Source organism: Rousettus aegyptiacus, unplaced genomic scaffold, assembly GCF_014176215.1.
Source record: "Rousettus aegyptiacus isolate mRouAeg1 unplaced genomic scaffold, mRouAeg1.p scaffold_m13_p_10, whole genome shotgun sequence".
NCBI classification, from domain to species: domain Eukaryota; kingdom Metazoa; phylum Chordata; class Mammalia; order Chiroptera; family Pteropodidae; genus Rousettus; species Rousettus aegyptiacus.
In genome coordinates this window covers 14272577-14280146 of record NW_023416285.1, presented here as the reverse complement: position 1 = coordinate 14280146, position 7570 = coordinate 14272577, and the positions used below count along the sequence as shown (strand labels likewise).

At 42.3% G+C, this 7570-nt stretch overlaps 1 pseudogene; it reads left to right on the top strand.

Moving 5' to 3' along the window:
* Positions 1 to 475: 475 nt before the first annotated feature.
* On the top strand, positions 476 to 2328 carry LOC107515708 (annotated as a pseudogene).
* The last annotated feature ends 5242 nt before the right edge of the window (positions 2329 to 7570 follow it).

Sequence of the window (7570 nt, the reverse complement as noted above, 5' to 3'; positions counted from 1 at the left end):
AAGCAGAGTTGAGTAGTTGCAACAGAGACTGTATGACCCTCAAGGTCTAAAATATTTATGATTTGGTGCTTTACGGAAAAAGTTTGCTGATCTTTCCCTTTGGTTCTCCAAAGTCATTGCCATTTTTCCCATTAAAACCAGAAACTCCAAAGATAACCTTGAAGGTTGGCCTCGTTAGCTTCTGTACTGCTCACCACTGCATTTATTAAGTAGCCAATTTCAATTGCACTTTTCAAGCCAGCAGTGGGAAGCAACATGGAGAATCATGTCCAAAAAAGGTGGCAGGAACCAGGAGAGCCTCAGTGTTTGACCAGATAGGCAGGACACTCTATTTCTTCTCTGCCAGAGTCCTCGAGTGTGAGATCAGCAGCCTGCCACGGACACCACGTATATTGATTACAAGAGTTCAAGAACCTCTCACCATGTCCTTATGGGTAGGGTAGAACTGATAAGGCATTGTGTTGATAGTCAAACAATGGCCCCCAAAGTGTATGGATTCATGGGCCGACGTCAGTCTTGGAGAGCTCTCTAACAGTTCCTGCAAGGCTCCAATGTACGCCTGTCCTGCTCAGCATTTTTATCGGCACAAATAAATCAGAAGCCATGTTTATCAATGTGGAGTTTGCCCACAGCTGGGGGATGGGAGAGAGCTAATAACTGGCATTGGTATGTCAGAATAAGTGCTTGAAAAATCCTTGATAAACTAGAGCCGTGACTAAAATGTGGTCTCTACCAGAGAGGCAGTTTCTCCTAAGTGAGGAACGCAAGTCTCTAGTAGGTCCACCCCCAACAGTCAGGGGTCCTGGGGCAAGAGTACAACGGGAGGCCAGCATGCCATGTGTTCAAATCTTTAGAAGTTAATAAGTCAAGCTAATGTTTTTTCTTTTTTTTTTTTTAGCGCCATATTCTCGAGGCACTGCTTTTCCCCCGCCCCCCACCCCCACCCCCACACACACACCTGCCACTACCCTGAGTCACTGCCTGTATAGTTCCAGCTGCCTGGCTCCCCGTGCTGGCCACCAAAGTTTGGGGTTCTTTCAACGTGGTGGACGTTGACAACAAAGAACATTCTGAGCTTGATCAAGATTTGGAGGATGTTGACTCTATAGAAGAAGAATAAACTGGTGAAGAAACAAAAATGAAAGCGCATCAGCTGACGGTTCAGATGGTGTAAAATCCTCGAATTCTTGTAGCGCTCCTAGGAAGACGTGATGGTCTGGTAGAAACGCCAGCAGGATACATTGAAAGCTCGCCTAGGGTAGTTAAAAGATAAGTGAATGCTTTCAAAAGCCTTCAAGTTAAATGCGCACAGATAGAAGCCAAGTTCAATGAGGAAGTTCATGATCTCGAAAGAAAGTAGGCTGTTCTCTATCAGCCTTTATCTGGTAAGTGATTCTAGATCATGAATGCAATTTATGAACCTACGAAAGAAGAATGTGAATGGAAACCAGATGAGGAAGATGAAATTTCAGAGAAGCTGAAAGAAAAGGCAAAGATTAAAGAAGAGAAAAAAGGCTGAAGAAAAAAAGACCCCAAAGGCATTCCTGAATTTTGTTTGACTGCTTTTAAGAATGTCAAATTGCTCAGTGATATAGTTCAGGAACATGATGAACCTATTCTGAAGCACTTAAACGATATTAAAGTGAAGCTCTTAGATGCTGGCCAGCCCATGAGCTTTGTCTTAGAATTTCACTTTAAACCCAAAGACTATTTCACAAATGAAGTGTTGACAAAGACATATAGGATGAGGTCAGAACCAGATAATTCTGACCCCTGTTCTTTTGATGGGCCAGAAATTATGAGTTGTACAGGGTACCAGATAGATTGGAAAAAAGGGAAAAGAGTCACTTTGAAAACCATTGAAAAGAAGCGAAAACACAAAGGACGTGGGACAGTTTGCACTGTGACTGAAACAGTTTCCAATAACTCTTCCTTTACCTGTTTTGCCCCTCCTAAAGTTCCTGAGGGCGGAGACCTAGATCATGATGCTGAAGCTATCCTTGCTGCAGACTTTGAAGTTTGTACTTTTTACGTGAGCACATAATCCTCAACTCAGTGTCATACTTTACTGGAGAAGCTACTGAAGATGATGTTGATGAACATGATGAAGAAAGTGAAGAAACAGAGGAGAAAAGATAAGGAGGAGATGAGAAAAATGATCCAGACTATGGCTCAAAGAAGGTTCAAAACCCAGCAGAGGGCAAGCAGCAGTGAGGCAGGATGGATGTGGCCTTGTGGGTAACGGGCACTGTGACAGCCTGAACGCAACGATTATTTACTTACAGGCTTATGGTTGGTATTTTCTTGGTAGACCTAGTCATTTTTAAAAGGGAAAAATCACTATTTTAAAGACCAGTTTGTCCTACCTAGCATTTTAATTTCATCATATTCATCATCATTGCCAGATATGTTGAATGCAGAATGTCTCTCACACATTTTCATTTATTGCTACATAGTTTGGTTCTTCTGGAGTGTTTTTTATCATGTAACTATTAGATTACAGCTATGAAAATAAAATATTAAATGAAACGAGTCTTTTGCTTTGCTAATTTTTTTCCTGAAGAACCAAAGTATTTATTTCAGCTGGTAGTTAAAAGGGTTTAAATTGGCTTGCACCAGCTCTGTCTTTCATTACGTTGTTTTAGAAATGCAGTGCTTATAATAAGACAACTTATCATTTTAAAAGACAAAAACAAAACTTTTCAAGACGAATGTATGGTTAAGACATTCCAGTAAGACCACACCTATTAACTTAGGTTGTTAATGGATTTTTATATTTGAGGTGACATGGTTAACTAATGAAGAACCTTAACTCAGTAGTACCGTTATTGGTTACCACAGGGGGGAAAATAAAATCTAGCATTTTCAGAAGTTAAGCTTCATTCTTTTAACTGTACTTTTAAATTTAACTTCCATTAGCTAAGCATCTTTTCCTTGTGATAGTGTCTACCTTCTGTGTCCCTGGAAAGGATGACACGACTATTTCAAGTTTTCCTTGGTGTTTGTTTGCTTGGTTTTGTTTTTGCAGCCTAAAATAAAAATGTCAAATATAAATAATAATACAGTCAAGCTAACAAACTGCTAGACAAAAAGTGTTATATCCTCCAACCGTGACATATATACCTTCTTCACCACCTAGAAGCCCAGATTCGAATTCAGAATTCTCAGTCCTCAGAGTCTTAATACTGGAACACGGCGGCGTGAGAGAGCCAGTCCCATCCTGGATCCCAGCTCTGGCCCCATCTTTCTCCTTTCTGACCTGCGCTTGGACTCCTCAGCAACTTCTCCCCATTGCTTTCTCTTTACTGCCTCAGCAGCTGTGTCTGTCACTTGGTGCCACTTATGTGGCTCTCCCCTCTGGCTTCTGCACTTGTACCCAATTCCTGCTTCCACCGCTGTTTAATCTGTTTCCAATCACTTCGGATAACCAGAGTCTAGTGCTTCGGCACAGTCCCCAGGCAGTGGTGTCCCTGATGGATTCCCCCCAGGGCTAGGAAACAGAACCTGGCCAACTCCCACCTACCTTCCAGCAACCAGGTCTTATGTGATAACCTCCTCTCCCACTCCCATCCATGCCTCTGCCTCCGGTACTTAATTACAGATGATGAAGACAGGCTTCAGCACATTCGGGGCAGACGGGGGTGGGAGGCAGTCCCCCGGCCCCCACAACAAGCAATATATTGTTTTTGAATGCTAGTGTTTTTATTTTCAAAGGGTCACATGCTTTAAGAAAAAGTTTTAATCCCATGATTCATGTATAACGTACATTCCAAAAAGTACACAGAACATAAATACACAACGTAATCATAAGGCATATGACCACCAGGTGAACAAGTGTCCCAGGAGCCCCCCCACACTTGTGCCTCACTGTCTTCTTCCAAAAGGAAACCAACCACTGTTCTGACTGCTGATGCTATTGTCCAGTTTTGCCTGTTGGGGGGTTTTATGTAAACGGCACCAAACACTGTTGATTCCTTTGTGTATGGCTTCTTTCCCTCAATATGTTGGTGGGATTCATCTGTGATGCTGTGTGTGGTTCTAATCCACTCATTTTTATTGCTGGGTGGCCATTATATGAGCAAACAACAAGTTATTTACACATTTTATTGTTGATGGGCACTTAGGTTATATTCAGTTGTTAGTTATTCTGACTAATACTGTGGCAAATGTTCTTGTAAATATCTGTTGAGCATGAATTTGGCACCGCATATACCTAGAAGGAGATTGCTGGATGGTGAGTTTTGCATATTTTAAGTTAGTTGGTATTCCCAAACCATATTCCAAGTGGTTGAACCGACCTCTACTTTTACCTTCAGGCTATGAAAATTCTTGTGGCTCCACATTTTCATAAGGTTTTTATTTTAAATTCTTCTCCATGATATAGCCACGTTTGTTTCCCTGTTGAAAAATGTCATGCTTCTTTTCCTTTCTCTTTTTTTTTTTTTTTGCCAAAGAAGGGAAATGATACTTCTTGAAGATGCACCAAATTTGTCCTGTGACTTCTCCTGTCGCCAGTTGGAGGAGCTCAGCTGTGGACCAACCAACCAGCCTGACCTCTCAGAGGCTCTTCTCTCGGAGTCGTGTAACTTTTCACCAGACTGTTTCGCATTCACGGAACAGCTTCCCTCCTGTGCCTGGCACGACACCTGCGGCGTACTGGCTGAATGTGCAGGGGATCTATTGCTGATCTTCAATTCGTTTTGCCAAGACAGTGTTTATCCGAATAATCTTATTTTGATTACGGCTTCATCTATTTGTCACTCAGATTATTCTCTAAGTCCTTTCAAGGAAACGGACCATAACTTCTCTAATACATATACCTCCATCACCTGCAAGAATTCTTGGGACCCAGTGGGAAGTAATCAGTATTTGCTAACTGACTGACTGGCTCAGGGTGGCTTCAAATCCATCTTTATTTTTATACGATAGTTTAAATGATTTAATGAGTGGTTGTCACTGACAAGGCACTTGGGGACTGTGCATAAGATGACACAATAACATAAAAATAAAGCCTGCTCAGAAACTAACACACATTGCTTCCACGCACACATTGCTCTTTATAGCAGAGGAAACAATTCTTCCTTCGGTCAAGGGAAGTTGCTTTCATTGATAAAAAATAAGCAAATCTACGTTCCCTTCTACTACCTTAGTTGAATGCTTAAAAAAACAGGAATCATATATAACATCTACTTCAGCACTGAATATGCAGGAAGTGTTGCATCTCTTTATTTAGAGATTTAAACGTTGCCATCATGTTCACTGCGGTGATGGTAGGCTTTATATCTAAGACAGACTCATTTCTCAAAGTCACATTTAAATATCTTAAATGGTAGTGTTGGCTCTTCGGTATTGCACAACATATAACAGAAGAAGGAAGGTTAACCTCACCAGAAGAAAAAAGAAAGTAAAGAAATGGTGCAGCTGTGGATATTTCATGTTAGGGAGTGGCGGGAAGGGGGGGGGGGAAGAACAGAGAATTTTAGGGGAGCCAAGTTGCAGGGAGAATCTGGATGTTGGCTTCATCCAGAGCAGAGTGTGGGAGTTGTTCTCTAACTTAATGATGTTCTAAGTGAGGTGTACGGTTTTTCTCAGTTGCATGTTTCGTAGGCAGAGTTTCTCTTCTGTTCCCTTCAATAATCTAAATACCAAATACGGATAATCCAGATGGTTACCTAGACATAAGCACACACATGGTTTTGTACCTGTGGCTTTGCTCTTGATTCTAGGTTTTAGGATAGTTTTGTTTATTCATTTATCCATTCGTTCATGTGTTCTTTCATTCATTCGTTTAGTCAAATGATCAAGCAACAAATACCCAGCACCCACTACATGCCAAGTATTATGCTTGGTGCTCGGATTACAAGGATGTGTCCTGGCCAGACATTATTCAAATAATCACACACAAAATTGTAGAACTGTATCAGTGTAAGAGGTCTAAAGAAAGAATATAGTATGATGGAAATGTGTATTAGAAGAACTTAGTCAGGGAGGTCTGGGAAGTGTCCTTGAGGAAGTGAGCCTGGGCTGATTGATATCTGTTAAATGAGCAGGTGAATTAGCTAGGTGAAGTGGGGGAAGGGAGGGGAGTTCTCAAGAAAATGAGAACTGCTCTTGCAAAGACCCTGTGGCAGGGGACAGCATAACTTAAATGGGGATTCAAATGAAGGTCAGTGTAGCAGGAATGGAGAGATCAAAGTGTTTGGGCAGAACCTTGCAGGCCCTACAGGAGCTCCGTCCTCATCCTAAAAGCAGAGGTGACACATGGGGAAGAATAGGTGGAGGACAGGAAGGGATCCAATTTCATAGTGTGAGCTGTGGGACTCAGAGACATACAAGGAAGAGGGTTTTAGAGCCCCTGGTTGGCAACTTTACTCAATTACAGGTGTCCCCTGACAGCTGTTAGCCGCCGGGCAGGCTGGTCTCCCAGGCCTCAGTGAATAATAGCGAGAATGCTCAGGGGCAGCAGAGGGACACACTCCAGTGGTCCAGATCTGCAGCCTCCTCCGTGCACAATGAACCATTTGGGCAGGAAGCTGGTGCTTGCTGCTCACGGAGCCAAATGCGTTTAGTTGTAACAGTCTGACAGGGAAGCCTGGTTTCAACTTTAATAGAACACAAGGCACACAACCAGCTGGCATAATCTCTCCCCTGAAAGGTGATGTGTGGCATTTGTGTGCTGAGGCTTCAGCTTACAACTGAGATTAAACGTAGACATATTCAAAATACAAATGTTCTCAACTCGATTTATAATGCTAAAAATAAAATACATTGTAATAGCCATTTTCATACTCCAGGTATTCAACATTCAGAGATTCAAAAGATCTGAAAAAGCATTTTTGGTTCAAGCTATTGTAATACATAGCATGCTAAGACCACAATAAATCCTGGAGGGCAGAATTCTGGACAGTGGAGGAGGGGAAGGAAGGGGAAAACAACTATTTCCTGAATGCTGACTGATGGCTGGGGACAGGGTTTCTCAACCTTGTTGCTGCTGATATTTGGGGCCAGGTCATTCTTTGTGCTGTGCACTGCGTGATGTTTATCAGCTCCCCTCCTCTCTACCCATCAGATGCCAATACCTGCCCCCCCCAGTGGTGACAACCCAAAATGTCTCCAGGCACTGCCAAATGTCCCCTGTGGGGCAGAGTACCTGTCCCACCTCCACTCCTCACTTTGGAACTACTATAATTGATCCATAATTAATAAATCTGGTGGGGTGGTTTTGTGAAATAAAAACAAGGATTACCAATAATTTGAAGATTGTTTTACATAAAAAAGTTTTATGATGTCCTGTGGAACGTGACTAGAGGTTTTTCAAACTAAAATCAGTTTTAGCTCCCAAACTACGTAGACACGTGTACAGAAAAGACGGCACTCCGGGCTGCCTCGGCACTCCCAACCATGGGGGCAGATCCTTTCTAGTCATGGAGGAAAGCTGAGCTTATGATTCTGCAAGTCGACTTTGTGGCTTTAAGTTTGAAATAAAAGAACGGCTTTGTCATTTCTTTCTTAACGGCGGAACAGAAAAGGAACCGGTTGTTGGCTATCTGTGCTCTGGAGATTTTCAATA